Consider the following 13,761-nt stretch of genomic DNA (forward strand, 5'->3'; position numbering starts at 1 on the left):
TTTCTCAATGGACATCTGAGAGCTTTTCATGTTCGCAGCGACCAATTATCAGAGATATCAACTTACGAGGGTATTCCCAAAAGTAAGACCTGTTTATGAATCTCTTCTTTCGTCGGAGCTGAATCGCTTTCCAGCAAAATGTTCTTTTAAACTAGGCAACAGGTGATAGACACGCCAAGTCAGGACTATAGGGTGGGAGGGTGATTATGTTCCACTGAAACTGGTGCAGGAGAGCAACGGTTTGCCGAGCGATGTGTGGGCGACCGTTGTCATGGAAAATGTGTACGCCCTTGCTCAACATTCCTCTTCTCCGGTTCTGAATTGCCCGTTTGAGTTTTTTCAGAGTCTCACAGTACCTGTCAGTGATAACTGCGGTCCCAGCGATTCTGCTCCGACGTCGAGGGGAAAGAAGGGGTTCATAACTTTCTGAACAGCATGGCGGCGAGCTGGTATGACATTGGTATACAAAAACTGACACAGCGTCTACAAAAATGCATCGACAGAAATGGTGAGGCCTTACTTTTGGGATTACCCTCGTAGTTAAATACACTCCTGGAAATTGAAACAAGAACACCGTGAATTCATTGTCCCAGGAAGGGGAAACTTTATTGACACATTCCTGGGGTCAGATACATCACATGATCACACTGACAGAACCACAGGCACATAGACACAGGCAACAGAGCATGCACAATGTCGGCACTAGTACAGTGTATATCCACCTTTCGCAGCAATGCAGGCTGCTATTCTCCCATGGAGACGATCGTAGAGATGCTGGATGTAGTCCTGTGGAACGGCTTGCCATGCCATTTCCACCTGGCGCCTCAGTTGGACCAGCGTTCGTGCTGGACGTGCAGACCGCGTGAGACGACGCTTCATCCAGTCCCAAACATGCTCAATGCGGAACAGATCCGGAGATCTTGCTGGCCAGGGTAGTTGAGCACGTTGGGTGGCGCGGGATACATGCCGACGTGCATTGTCCTGTTGGAACAGCAAGTTCCCTTGTCGGTCTAGGAATGGTAGAACGATGGGTTCGATGACGGTTTGGATGTACCGTGCACTATTCAGTGTCCCCTCGACGATCACCAGTGGTGTACGGCCAGTGTAGGAGATCGCTCCCCACACCATGATGCCGGGTGTTGGCCCTGTGTGCCTCGGTCGTATGCAGTCCTGATTGTGGCGCTCACCTGCACGGCGCCAAACACGCATACGACCATCATTGGCACCAAGGCAGAAGCGACTCTCATCGCTGAAGACGACACGTCTCCATTCGTCCCTCCATTCACGCCTGTCGCGACACCACTGGAGGCGGGCTGCACGATGTTGGGGCGTGAGCGGAAGACGGCCTAACGGTGTGCGGGACCGTAGCCCAGCTTCATGGAGACGGTTGCGAATGGTCCTCGCCGATACCCCAGGAGCAACAGTGTCCCTAATTTGCTGGGAAGTGGCGGTGCGGTCCCCTACGGCACTGCGTAGGATCCTACGGTCTTGGCGTGCATCCGTGCGTCGCTGCGGTCCGGTCCCAGGTCGACGGGCACGTGCACCTTCCGCCGACCACTGGCGACAACATCGATGTACTGTGGAGACCTCACGCCCCACGTGTTGAGCAATTCGGCGGTACGTCCACCCGGCCTCCCGCATGCCCACTATACGCCCTCGCTCAAAGTCCGTCAACTGCACATACGGATCACGTCCACGCTGTCGCGGCATGCTACCAGTGTTAAAGACTGCGATGGAGCTCCGTATGCCACGGCAAACTAGCTGACACTGACGGCGGCGGTGCACTAATGCTGCGCAGCTAGCGCCATTCGACAGCCAACACCGCGGTTCCTGGTGTGTCCGCTGTGCCGTGCGTGTGATCATTGCTTGTACAGCCCTCTCGCAGTGTCCGTAGCAAGTATGGTGGGTCTGACACACCGGTGTCAATGTGTTCTTTTTTCCATTTCCAGGAGTGTATTTGGACAGCCTGTAGGTAGGAGAACCAATAGCGCTAACAGTTGGCCTCAGCTAATCCGTACAGCCTATGAGGCCTACAAGTTAGTGCACTAAGATTCTGATGACATCCTCTGGTACACCGGAATTCCTCAGGAGCTCCACCGTTTCTGTACTGTATGGCACATTTGGGTTCCATTTCAGGCATTTGTACGTGCGGTCTTCCAACAACGATGCCACTTCGCTCTCATATTCAGTGGTATTTAGAACAATGGTGGCATTTCCCTTGTCTGCCGGAAGTACCACAAGATCTTCATCTTCCCGCAATGCACGGAGTGCCTCTCTCTCTATTGCCGTTGGGTTGGAGCGGCCTGGTTGAGGCTAAAATGAAACTGGTGGAAAGTGTTACCTCGTCGGCGTCGTCTTATGAAAGATGCCGCACCCCTGTTCCACTCCACTAATGAACTACACGATAGGTGCAGTGCGAATTTAGTTAAGGGCTGAGATGGCTTCTTCGTTCAGGTTCTCGTCCGACAGGCTGATGACAGTGTGTGCCGCCCCATGGGATTATACCGATCTTTACGTGGTTGCAAGTCACTTAAATATCTTTGTCGTTTAGCAGGTGCATTGCTATGGCGAATTCTTTGATGAACTGCCGTCGACATATCGACCCATTCCTTGTCGAGAGATGAGAGAACTGCAGATAAAAAGAATTGGTAATTATATAAACAGTGTGCATTAGTATCCACTTTGTACCCTGTACATCGCATCCTTTCTTTGACGAAGGCTGGACTTCGGTAAAATGTTATTCGCTCCTGCCGACCTTATGTGATGTTTAACCACAGTGAACTTGGGCACATCTCCTTATCCCGACGACGTTGCGGAAATGCCAAATTTCTGGACAAATAAGAAATTTCAAGAGATCGGGACATTAACTACAGTAACACGTATTTACGTACCTATTTCGAGAAAGAAGGTGAAAGTAACTACCCAAACTATAGTGGCATCTATCTGCTAAACAATATATTCTAAAATAGTAAGATAGATATTAGCAGTAATTCTACTAGAAGAACAACCGTAGACAATACAGTCGCTATTAGAAAAAATCACTGGGAAAGACGGGAGTTCAATAGAGAAACAAATTTGATATTCATAGATTACGGAAAGCCTTCGATAAAGGAAACAGAGAAAATCTATGGGCGATAATAAAATGGTTCATATTGCTCTGAGCACTATGAGTCTTACCAACTGAGGTCATCAGTCCCCTAGAACTTAGAACTACTTAAACCTAACTAACCTAAGGACATCACACACATCCATGGCCGAGGTAGGATTCGAACCTGCGACCGTAGCGGTCGCGCGGTTCCAGACTGAAGCTTCTAGAACCGCTCGGCCACATATGGGCAATAATAGCTCTGTCCATTATAATTATCCGGGCTGTTATGCCGTGGTCGGTTGATGAATTCTGTATCAATTCTGTGTATGTCTGTAGTTTATCTTGCCAATGAAGACTGCTCCCTGCTACTTGTTTGTAACTTGTATGAGAATATGCCTTATCGTTAAACTTTAGCTGGGAATTGACACAGAATTCATCAACCGACCACGGTATTAACAGCCCGGAAATTATAATGGACATGATATTTCCGGCCGTGAAAGTCTACATTTTGATAATAGCTCTGCACAGAAAGTTTGTACATTTGAGGAAATTGAAAATCTAAGGCTACAACATATTTGGGTATAAGGGAAGGTTGCAGTCTGTCTCCCATTCTTTTTAATATTTATATTGTCAGATTCTGAGGCAATGGATAAATAAATTAAGTTTTTATATTGATGACTTGAACGAGAAGAAATAGACAAAGAATAGAGGCATGTGATTCTTTAATAATAGAGTATCTGGGTACACACTATCTGACAGGAGGAGAAATGTTAACATCAGAGAAAGGCTGGGAGTGAAAAGCTTTAATGAGTAGATTAAGGAATACAGAAACAACTGGAAGGAACATTTTACGAGAACGGAAGATTATTGAATACAATACCAAAATTAATGATGAATTACTACCCAGTCTTCAGGAAGACCGAGGAAAAGCTGGAAAGATCAATAATTTCAACCAAGAGGACGTAACAGGCAAATCCCTAAATACAGTCATTGATTACAGTCTGTGTATGTCTGTAGTTTATCTTGCCAATGAAGACTGCTCCCTGCTACTTGTTTGTAACTTGTATGAGAATATGACTTATCGTTAAACTTTAGCTGTTTCAGTTAAATTTGTAAACCGTTCGGCTTTTCTCAGTTTCCTAACTCATTTGGATCCTCTGCCAATACCAACGATGTCGATTGGCTTCCATAATCGGGACTGAGTTAGATATCAATTTCATGGTGGTCTGCACATTTCTGCTCCAAGTGGCAGAGTTAGTTATTACAGCCTGAGAGCTTCTCTGTGTCTAGCGGTTGGGGCCGACTGCTCTGCGTTTAAGCATTTAAAAGACCTGCTATTCGGGAGTTACAATGTCAGGTTCATTTTGAAAACGTTTCGAATATAGTAGCAACTTTAAGGTACTGGCTATGGTAATGGAAATTATCTATTAGCAAAGTAGTTCCACTCTAACTGAATGTTCTCGCTAAAGACCACATGGCAAATTGTCCACACTGTCAAAAGCCGAAAGGATAGGAGTTGTGTCGTCCAAAATTTCAAAGTATAACATTTTTTGCTCGAAAATATCTACAAATACACCAAACAATATTTAGAGGGCTGAAAAGAGCACCTTTAGACTGTATAGCTTGTTGAATTTCTAAGCGCCAAATAACTATCAAAACTAACTTCACCTTCAAATGAACTGACTTGTTCACTCTTCATACAAGTTTCATTACATGAGACAACTAAATACCTCGAAAACTACACATTGTGCGAAACTATTTTCTAGGTGACACTGTATCTGTGCTACATCTGGCCATATCCTGCGGGGTCAACTTAGTATTTTCAAGAGTGAGCCCCCTATTTTTATTGCACATTCCCGATTCTGCGTCAGAAACTACATACTGCTTACTCAAATCAATGTTCCACATTCGAGGTAGATGGCACTGTGGTCGACAAATATCAAGTCTGTTTTTGCGATTAAGAACTGATGTATTTGATTCTACATTTCATTTCTCGTGTAAATGTAACGGTTTTGTTATAAGGGTTGATAGTGATATTCAAACGGTTCTTGAGGATTGCAAATAGTATGGCTACTGACATTTCTGGCAAATAAGCTACGTACTTGTGTGGTAACATAGTTTCCTGTTTCCTTCGGTATTGATTATGCGCGTCTACAAACCACCGGAATGCTTGATTCCGGTGCCCGCTCTCGAACCCCGCCACCAGGGTGACTGATATCGCTGTCTGTTTCCATACAAACGCCATAACTCTCGCGCTGACCAATGCGTGGTCACCGGCGGAATATAAATCACAACCATTGTAATTAGGTAAAATGTCCATGGGTAGTGATAGTGATAGACACAGCTACCATCGGTACTTACGGAAATCAAGCACCTCAATGGTGAGAGGCAAGCGGACTCACCGACATCAAGCTTCCCGATAGAAACAGAAACCTATTGCATCCATGTCGTGGTTCCTGGATCATGCTGAATGTAATTCTCCGCCAGACATTGAAACATCTAACAATATGTACTGCCCAGTCTATTCGAACATAAATTCAGCCCTCAACACACAAAGGCTTACGTTTACGACGTAAATGAAATGTAGAATCCAGTCGTCGGTTCTTAATTGCAAAAAAAAGGTACACTTGTTTTCTCCCGATTACAGCGCAAATGAAGTTGTTAGCACGAACAGAAAACAATGGTTTAAGTAAATCGTACGTAGTTTCTGGCGTAGGAACCGAATATGCAATAAAATGGGTGCTTCCAATTTGAAAATACAGCACCCACGCTGAAGGAGTCGTTAGGAGGCCAGATGTCTCCTGTGCTAACTTTTCATCTAGAATATTTGTTTTCGTACAATGCGTCGTTTTAGACATATTTAGTTATCTCAAGTTAAAGCAAACACTCTGCATATTCGAATGCGACTTATAAATTAAAAATTACAATAACTTTTGGAAACTTAAACTAAGTGAATAGGCATCTATTTTGTATATTGAATTTTTTATGACAAACGCAAGTCGTTGTGGACCAGCCATTCCAGTTCTTCAGTGACGGGGTCGTGGATATCTCGTAACGCGCCCTGAAGGAAACATCGCGGCAAACCAAGGCCAGGTAGGTGACTGTTTAATATTCGGCTCCACCCATAGGGGCACTCTGAAGCTTCGCATTGAGCCAGGTACTTGTTGTACACAGTACCATGGTTCGAGCGAATCCTGTTTATGTTGTACCACTATCTTCTGGGAAGAGAAAATCCCAGAACCGTCAAAGTTGTATCTGTAACGAAGTAGGAGTTCGTGACATTCCGATCTTGCCGGAGCGCTGTCCCGTGATCATTAACCTCGAAGTCGTTGAGATAGTTGGCGTCTGCTATAGGTGAATATCTCTGCTTCAGTCTCGGTTGCTCCCTTTAAAGGCAATCTTCATCGTTATGAAGGGAAGGGATGGCTTTTCATTACATTTTTTCAACTGTGTTTTGAGGGCAAACAGAAAATAACATTTTGCTTTCAGATGTTTGGCCCCTCTTGCGGGAGAAAACTCGTAGGAAAAATAATCAGGCGTTCATGTAACCCGTGCAACAAGTCACGAAAACACAGCTAACAATAAAACAAATATTCTGTATATATAACAGGTGTCTCGCATTGCTCTACACTCAGTTTCGCATTTCACCACCCGCTACAGACGAAGAAAGGTATACTGTAGTCTTGTTGCTATGAATTTGGAAGGGTAAAGATGTCAATCGGCCGCTTCCTTTTGAAATTAAATCATTCTGCCATTTCCCTTAAGCGATTAGGGGACAACACGGGGAAGCTAAATCCGGATGGCAATAGGGGAACTTCAAGTGCTGTTCATCTGAATGCGAACTCATGCCTGAGCCACTGCAATACCTATCTTCCGAGAGCACGGTGTAAAGTTTCGGGTTTGCCTATAAAAGCTTGCTTTTTTCCGGCAAGAACCGTATTTTTGTCTTTCACGCACAAACCACGTTACAACACTATACAAAGATTGATTAACTGTTGACGCAGGATATTTGACGCCACATAAGAATGTCACTACTCAGGTTGTTGGAAATATTTTTACCATACTTGAAGATAATCAGATGATCGAAAACTGCAACAAATAAAATTTTATTACTTCATCACTAGCTTTTCGTGGTTTTGAGAGACTACTTTCCGTAAATTTAATGTAGTCATGTATTACGTTCCGTGGGCCGTGCGAGCCAAAGTTACATGATCATAAATGAGCCATTACATAATTTTCAAAAGGCATATTAGAAAATTTATAAACAACAAATTGAAATGAAATGACATTTTTGACCGGGAGACCCCTTGCGGCCTGACGCTATCTCGGCGACTTGCAAGTCTTTGTGCTGGAAATGAGATATAATGATTAGGACAAACACGCAGTCGACGACTGAAGAAAATCTCCGACCCAGCTGGGAATCGAAACCGAGACCCAGCGATCTTGAGACATCGAAACTGAATACTAGACCATGAGCTCCAGACATAAAAAAATTAATAAAACGGAATAGAGGTATACGAATAAGTAATACATTACAAAAAAACAATTCTCAAGTACTGAGAAGAATTACTGTACGGAATAGAAAGAGTGAAGGAAATCTCTCAAACTAGACTTGAATAATTGTGTTTTATCATTTCACTTTTTTCAATTCTGCTGAAAATCTACTGGAAATTAAGCCTGCTGAATAGTTCGCACTTTCTTGTTCGATGGTTAAGGAAGTGTTATCCAAGTGTTCGCTGAACGACGTTGCAGCTGAAAGAGTCACGGTTACGAACAACAAATTCCATGATGGATACATGTATAGAGACGACAGGGTCAGAATTACGAGACACCTGAACAACGACCTAAGTGATGTTCGAGAAATGACACCACATATTTCTGTGTCGCAGTTTGTGGGGATCATTCTTATGCAGAAGATAGTAGCATTCAGTCTTCGCACAAGATCTTTAACGAGAAAGGCCTGCATCTACACTCAGTACTAGGAGTTTAGAATGGCCAACTTCACTGATTGTTTGACAACATTCAGACGATAAAATTTAGTTTTTACAACAGATCAGTGTTGGAAACTATACGCATTCCCTTTAGTTACAGTTCTCTAAAAGCCTCATGGTGATATCACTAATGAACTTACTAGTTACGTCGTATATACGAGTACTAAGTTTCACGCTTTTCACAATAGCACCTATGTTAGCCGCAAAGAGAAAAATGTTTGGTCATCTGTCATGTTTAGTGGCAGATCGTTGATTACAGTAAGAAGATTAAGGGACCCAGGACCCAGAACAGAACCACATGGAACATCCGCCCCCCCCCCTCCCCCCTCCCGCCACTGACCCACAGTGAGCTTCAAACGTCTTCTCCGTTTGTTGACACTGGGGAACAATTTATTGCTTCTTGCTTTGTGGTTATGGAGCGATTCATTTTTGAGCTGTTTTCCTAATCCACAATTCAAGTTTTACAAAAATATTGTAAGGGTACACACAACCTAATGCTTTTGTTAAATCAAAAAAAGTACTCGTACCTACTGTCTTCAACTTATCGTTTAGCCCTGCTAGTGACTCACAAATAGAAGAGAACAAATAGCATTTTCTGTGTATACTCCCTTCTCGAAGACAAGCTGAGAATCTGACAGTAAATTAAGTGTACCGATGCTTTTACATACATTCCTACGTTACAGCTAAACTTCTTAGTTGTCTCCCTTAAACACACACTCATACAGGATGATTCTTATTAATGTTTAAAAAACCCCGAAGTGACTAGACACGTAGGGAAATTATGAATGAGCCTTGGTAAAAACTGCTGTTTTGAAGAGCGCGCCGCAGCTTGTAGTGTGAAGCAGTCGCCCTCCGTTTCTGGCGGTGGCGCCGCTGTGGCAATCGCAGCTTTGGTGCCTTCCTCTGGTGGGAAAGGGGAAAGGTTACCTGTTCACGTGCGTTTAAGGGGCGCTATAAACTCGCCAGTGGGTAATTCTGAGTCCCCAACTTGCTAGTCTGTCTCTCGTCCGCATTTGTTAGGCGGTTAGTATCTGTCTGTCTTTCGGAGTGCTGGTATGTCTGTCGTTCGGATCAATCTTTAAAGCCGGCAAATGAGAGTCTTTCCACTCCGCCAGTAAGAGAACTCAGCGAGTGGTCGCCTGGTCGGGGCTTAGTTCCTGCATCTGAGTCTGCGCGTTAGGCCGCCAGTTTGCTCGAGTGTGCTCAGGCAATGGCCATTGGCGGCTGGATCGATCGGTTGGTCGGTCGCGCACTGAGACACAAGATGACTTGTCCGTCTTGAGCGTCGGCGCATGTGAGATCGCTTCGTGAGTCCAGTGGGCCGCCCCGTATAGCGAGGGGTAGTGGCTTCGCGGTCGACACGAGAGCAACAGGAGTCAACCCACGCCATCAGTCTGGCCGGTGCGAGCTGCGACGCCGTGAGACGGGAGATCGGCGCGCCTTCCTGTGTCCGTTGAAGCGACTGGCAGCGGACGGTTCCGGAGAGCGATTTGGGGGTGCTGCGCCAGGTCTTCTCGAGAAACCGCAGTTTATTAGAAGTTAAGTGATTGGTGATATGTTGTTTGATCTACTCTTGTTAAATTCTACTTGTTTCCTTGGTGAGGTCACCAGCCGTTTTGCTTTGGGGTCGTCCCATCATTCTTCTCCGTTTGCCCACCCGCGGGAAGGTGGTTGTTTATAAATCGGGTGGTCAGTTTTTCCCTTGCGGAGTAGGGGCGGGTTAGAGCAACCTGTGGTTCGGGTTGTTCAGTAATCTCCCTATCAATCTACCATACGTTAGTAGCTGCCTCTGTCATGAAACTTCCTGGCAGATTAAAACTGTGTGCCGGACCAAGACTCGAACTCGGGACCTTTGCCTTTCGCGGGCAAGTGATCTACCACTTGGTAGACCACTTGTCCGCGAACGGCAAAGGTCCCGAGTTCGAGTCTTTGTCTGGCATACAGTTTTAATCTGCCAGGAAGTTTCATATCAGCTCACACTCCGCTGCAGAGGGAAAATCTCATTCTGCCTCTGTCATGTTTGTCGGATTTGGTGTGTTAACGAATTTATTGCTTAAAGTGAATGGTCTAATACGTGAAAAATGTTTTGATCTTTGGAAACTTTGATATTATTACCTATGATCTTGAGAGGCAGTATCTGTGTACTGTAGAGCATCTTAACTACTGTTTGGCCAACCTTGAAGAATTTTATGTAAGATTGAATTTCATGGGCTTTTATTTAAATGATCATTTTAGTATATAAAGTGTCCACCCTTTCACCGTAAGACCCTTCTTAGAAGTTAAAATCAAGTTGCACCTCCGGTGGCAAGGTTAATATTTTAATTGTTAGTGTTTTGTACAATTTCCATCCCTCCTACGAGGGGTGCATAGTTTGTGTGCTTGCATAAATTGTTAAAACTCTTAGTTTAAAGTTATCTGGTGTGTTGCAGATTTGCACCAGTGTAGTCTTTCAGAGGCTGTTGTGAGTGGTCGTAACTACGGCCGTGTGAAAAGGGAGCGGCAAGGTTCTCTGCCCGAAAGCTCATACTGTCAAAACTTGTTTCTTCCTGCCTCTGAATAAATTGTAGCTTTGATATTTAGAGGGTGCTTTCTGATTGTAAATCTGTTTCTTTGAAAAAAAAAATGCTTTTAGGCACTATTGAAGTGAATAAAATTCCCATTTGTTAAAAGGAATTTGGTTATGATTTCATCAGTTACTCCCTGGCAACTACTTCCATGCTTACGTAGTGTGATTAAATGTGTTAATGTTCTTGATGAATCGCTAGTAAATAAAATAAATTCTTAAGAATATTCTTTGAAAATAAATCACGGTTCAATGGACATGCGACGTCACCAGATGACGTAGCTTTCCGAATGTGCAGCGGTGTAGCCTGTCGGTCTGACGCACCTGATCGTCCCAACACCTAAGTCAAGTATTCACTTCGGCCTGACTCAAGGCCTACTTGCACGACTTTTGTGCGTGGGGCTCAGAGTTCAAGTCTTGCCTCTGGCGACAGTATTTTTTCCGTTGCGTTAGACATTTATGTGTTTACATAAAGCTAAGATTTATTATTTTATTTACCGCTCTCGCGGTCTCCGTTGGTTTATTGAAAAGTATGGTGTAACAAAAACCTACTGAACTGCGCCACAAGTACGAGAAGTACAAGCTTTTGAATTACGCCGTTGCTAGTAAATGGCTAGTGTTTTCTTTACTAACTAAATACTGCAGACAAAGAAAGAAGAACCAGAAAGAAAGAAACGCAAAATAAGAAGAGCTTTTGTTTGGTTACCACGAGGACAACAATTTGTAGCTTTGCATTTACAGCAGATCACAATTACAAATTGTGTTCGAAATTTGCTCAGTTTCCTTCAATCCGCGTCTTTAAATGTAAACCGATTCATCGTACTACCAACGACCTTGCCGCAGTGGTAACACCGGCTTCCGTCAGATCACCGAAGTTAAGCGCTGTCGGGCTGGGCTAGCACTTGGATGGGTCACCGTTCGAGTCTGCCTAGTGCTGTTGGCAAGCATGCTGTACTCAGTCCTTGTGAGGCCAGTTGAGGAACTACTTGACTGAAAAGTAGCGGCTCTGTTTCCGAAAACTCACAACGGGTCGGGAGAGCGGTGTGCTGATCACATGCCCCTCCGTACACTCAGATGGTGACACTAAGGGCGGAGAAAGACGCGGTGGCCGATCGGTATCATTATGCATTCACTGTTGTTTTGATTCATCGTTGGTTTGTATTACCACCACCACTAGCACCACTCTTACACATAGAATAATGCAAGAACGAAAAAACTATAGCTTAGTGGAGCGATGTATAGCACTCACACCTATGGGCGGGGGTAGGATCGAAAGCCTAACCGATACCTGTACGGTAAGGTACATCATCTGATGACGTCACATATTCGACATTTGTCATCCAGTTCTGGGATGTTTCGCCGAATTTGAGGTCCCTTGTGTCTTACTGAAATAATTTGTCACTGCCTAAATAAGAACCAGTGTATATACAGGGTGTAACAAAAAGGTACGGCCAAAGTATCAAAAAACATTCCTCACACACAAAGAAAGAAAATATGTTATGTGTAAATGTGTCCGGAAACGTTTACTTTCCATGTTAGAGCTCATTTTATTACTTCTCTTCAAACCACATTAATCATGGAATGGAAACACACAGCAACAGAACGTACCAGCGTGACTTCAAACACTTTGTTACAGGAAATGTTCAAAATGTCCTCCGTTAGCGAGGATACGTGCATCCATCCTCCGTCGCATGGAATCCCTGATGCGCTGATGCAGCCCTTGAGAATGGCGTATTGTATCACAGCCGTCCACAATACGAGCACGAAGAGTCGCTACATTTAGTACCGGGGTTGCGTAGACAAGAGCTTTCAAATTCCCCCATAAATGAAAGTCAAGAGGGTTGAGGTCAGGAGAGCGCGGAGGCCACGGAATTGGTCCACCTCTACCAATCCATCGGTCACTGAATCTGTTGTTGAGAAGCGTACGAACACTTCGACTGAAATGTGCAGGAGCTCCATCGCGCATGAACTACATGTTGTGTCGTACTTGTAAAGGCACACGTTGTAGCAGCACAGGTAGAGTATCCCGTATGAAATCATGATAACGTGCTCCATTGAGCGTAGGTGGACGAAACTAAAATGAGCTCTAACATGAAAATTAAGCGTTTCTGGACACATGTCCACGTAACATCTTTTCTTTATTTGTGTGTGGGGAATGTTTCCCGAAAGTTTGGCCGTACCTTTTTGTAACCCCCCAAGTAGGCGCATACAGAAAACCTATGTTGCAGGTAAACTTTTTGTATAATTTTAAACAGCATTTACACAGGTGGAGAAGTACAAAGTAAGAAGTACAAAATGTGAGAGACAAAGGGAAAAATCGTACGGATTTTACCTTAATACCTTTGATTCAATTGATGGGCAGTAACGTGGGCCAGTGACTTCTTCTCTTACATGCCGATTGACATGAAGATTGTCAAAGATTATTTTGTTTACCTTCTCATTTGTGAAGGTCAAGTAACAGAACAGTTGATCTTCGGGCTACAACAATAAAATAATGTTTATAAATCTTTCAGTTGTGGAATGTTCCAACTGCATGTACAAAATCAACACAGATGAGACTACACAGGTGGCCTGTTGAAATGATTTGTGGCATTCCTGTTGTGTTTGCCACTGGACCCTAAAACTAACATCACACACTAATTCAACAGTCCACCTATACATCATCTTCAGAAGGGACACAGTTGTTGAGTCTTGTCAAACTGACATGAAGCTTGAAACGGTGTAAAAAAGACAACACATTTTAGAGACACTCTGTCAAACCATGAGGTTAATATCATTTTCAGAGAAACAGAAGAAATAATTTGCGACAACTATTTCAAGAGCTGACACTTTATGTATATATGAATCCCTCAGCTGAATTTAAACATCTTCACTCAGATGCAGATGGTGATTGCATGTCATTTTAAAGATTGGTGAAAGAGTATAACAATAACTACCTGCACTATTAATTATTTAAATAATTGTATTATTTAAAACAGTTTAAAAATTAAGGGTTCTTCCACTATGTTAGCAAAAAAAAGTATAAAACATCTAGACTTTCTCATTGAATAGAATCTCAATGTTACTCTGCCATCATTTATTTTCTTTAAATCACGATTGAGCATAGGTCAAAAATTTCA

The 13,761-nt window shown here is 43.7% G+C and overlaps 1 pseudogene; it reads left to right on the top strand.

The window, feature by feature from the left end:
- The first annotated feature begins 11,466 nt into the window (after nt 1-11,466).
- Nucleotides 11,467-11,585, top strand: LOC124561844 (annotated as a pseudogene).
- The last annotated feature ends 2,176 nt before the right edge of the window (nt 11,586-13,761 follow it).

The sequence above is a fragment of the Schistocerca americana genome, chromosome 1 (genome assembly GCF_021461395.2).
Source record: "Schistocerca americana isolate TAMUIC-IGC-003095 chromosome 1, iqSchAmer2.1, whole genome shotgun sequence".
Taxonomy (NCBI): Eukaryota; Metazoa; Arthropoda; class Insecta; order Orthoptera; family Acrididae; genus Schistocerca; species Schistocerca americana.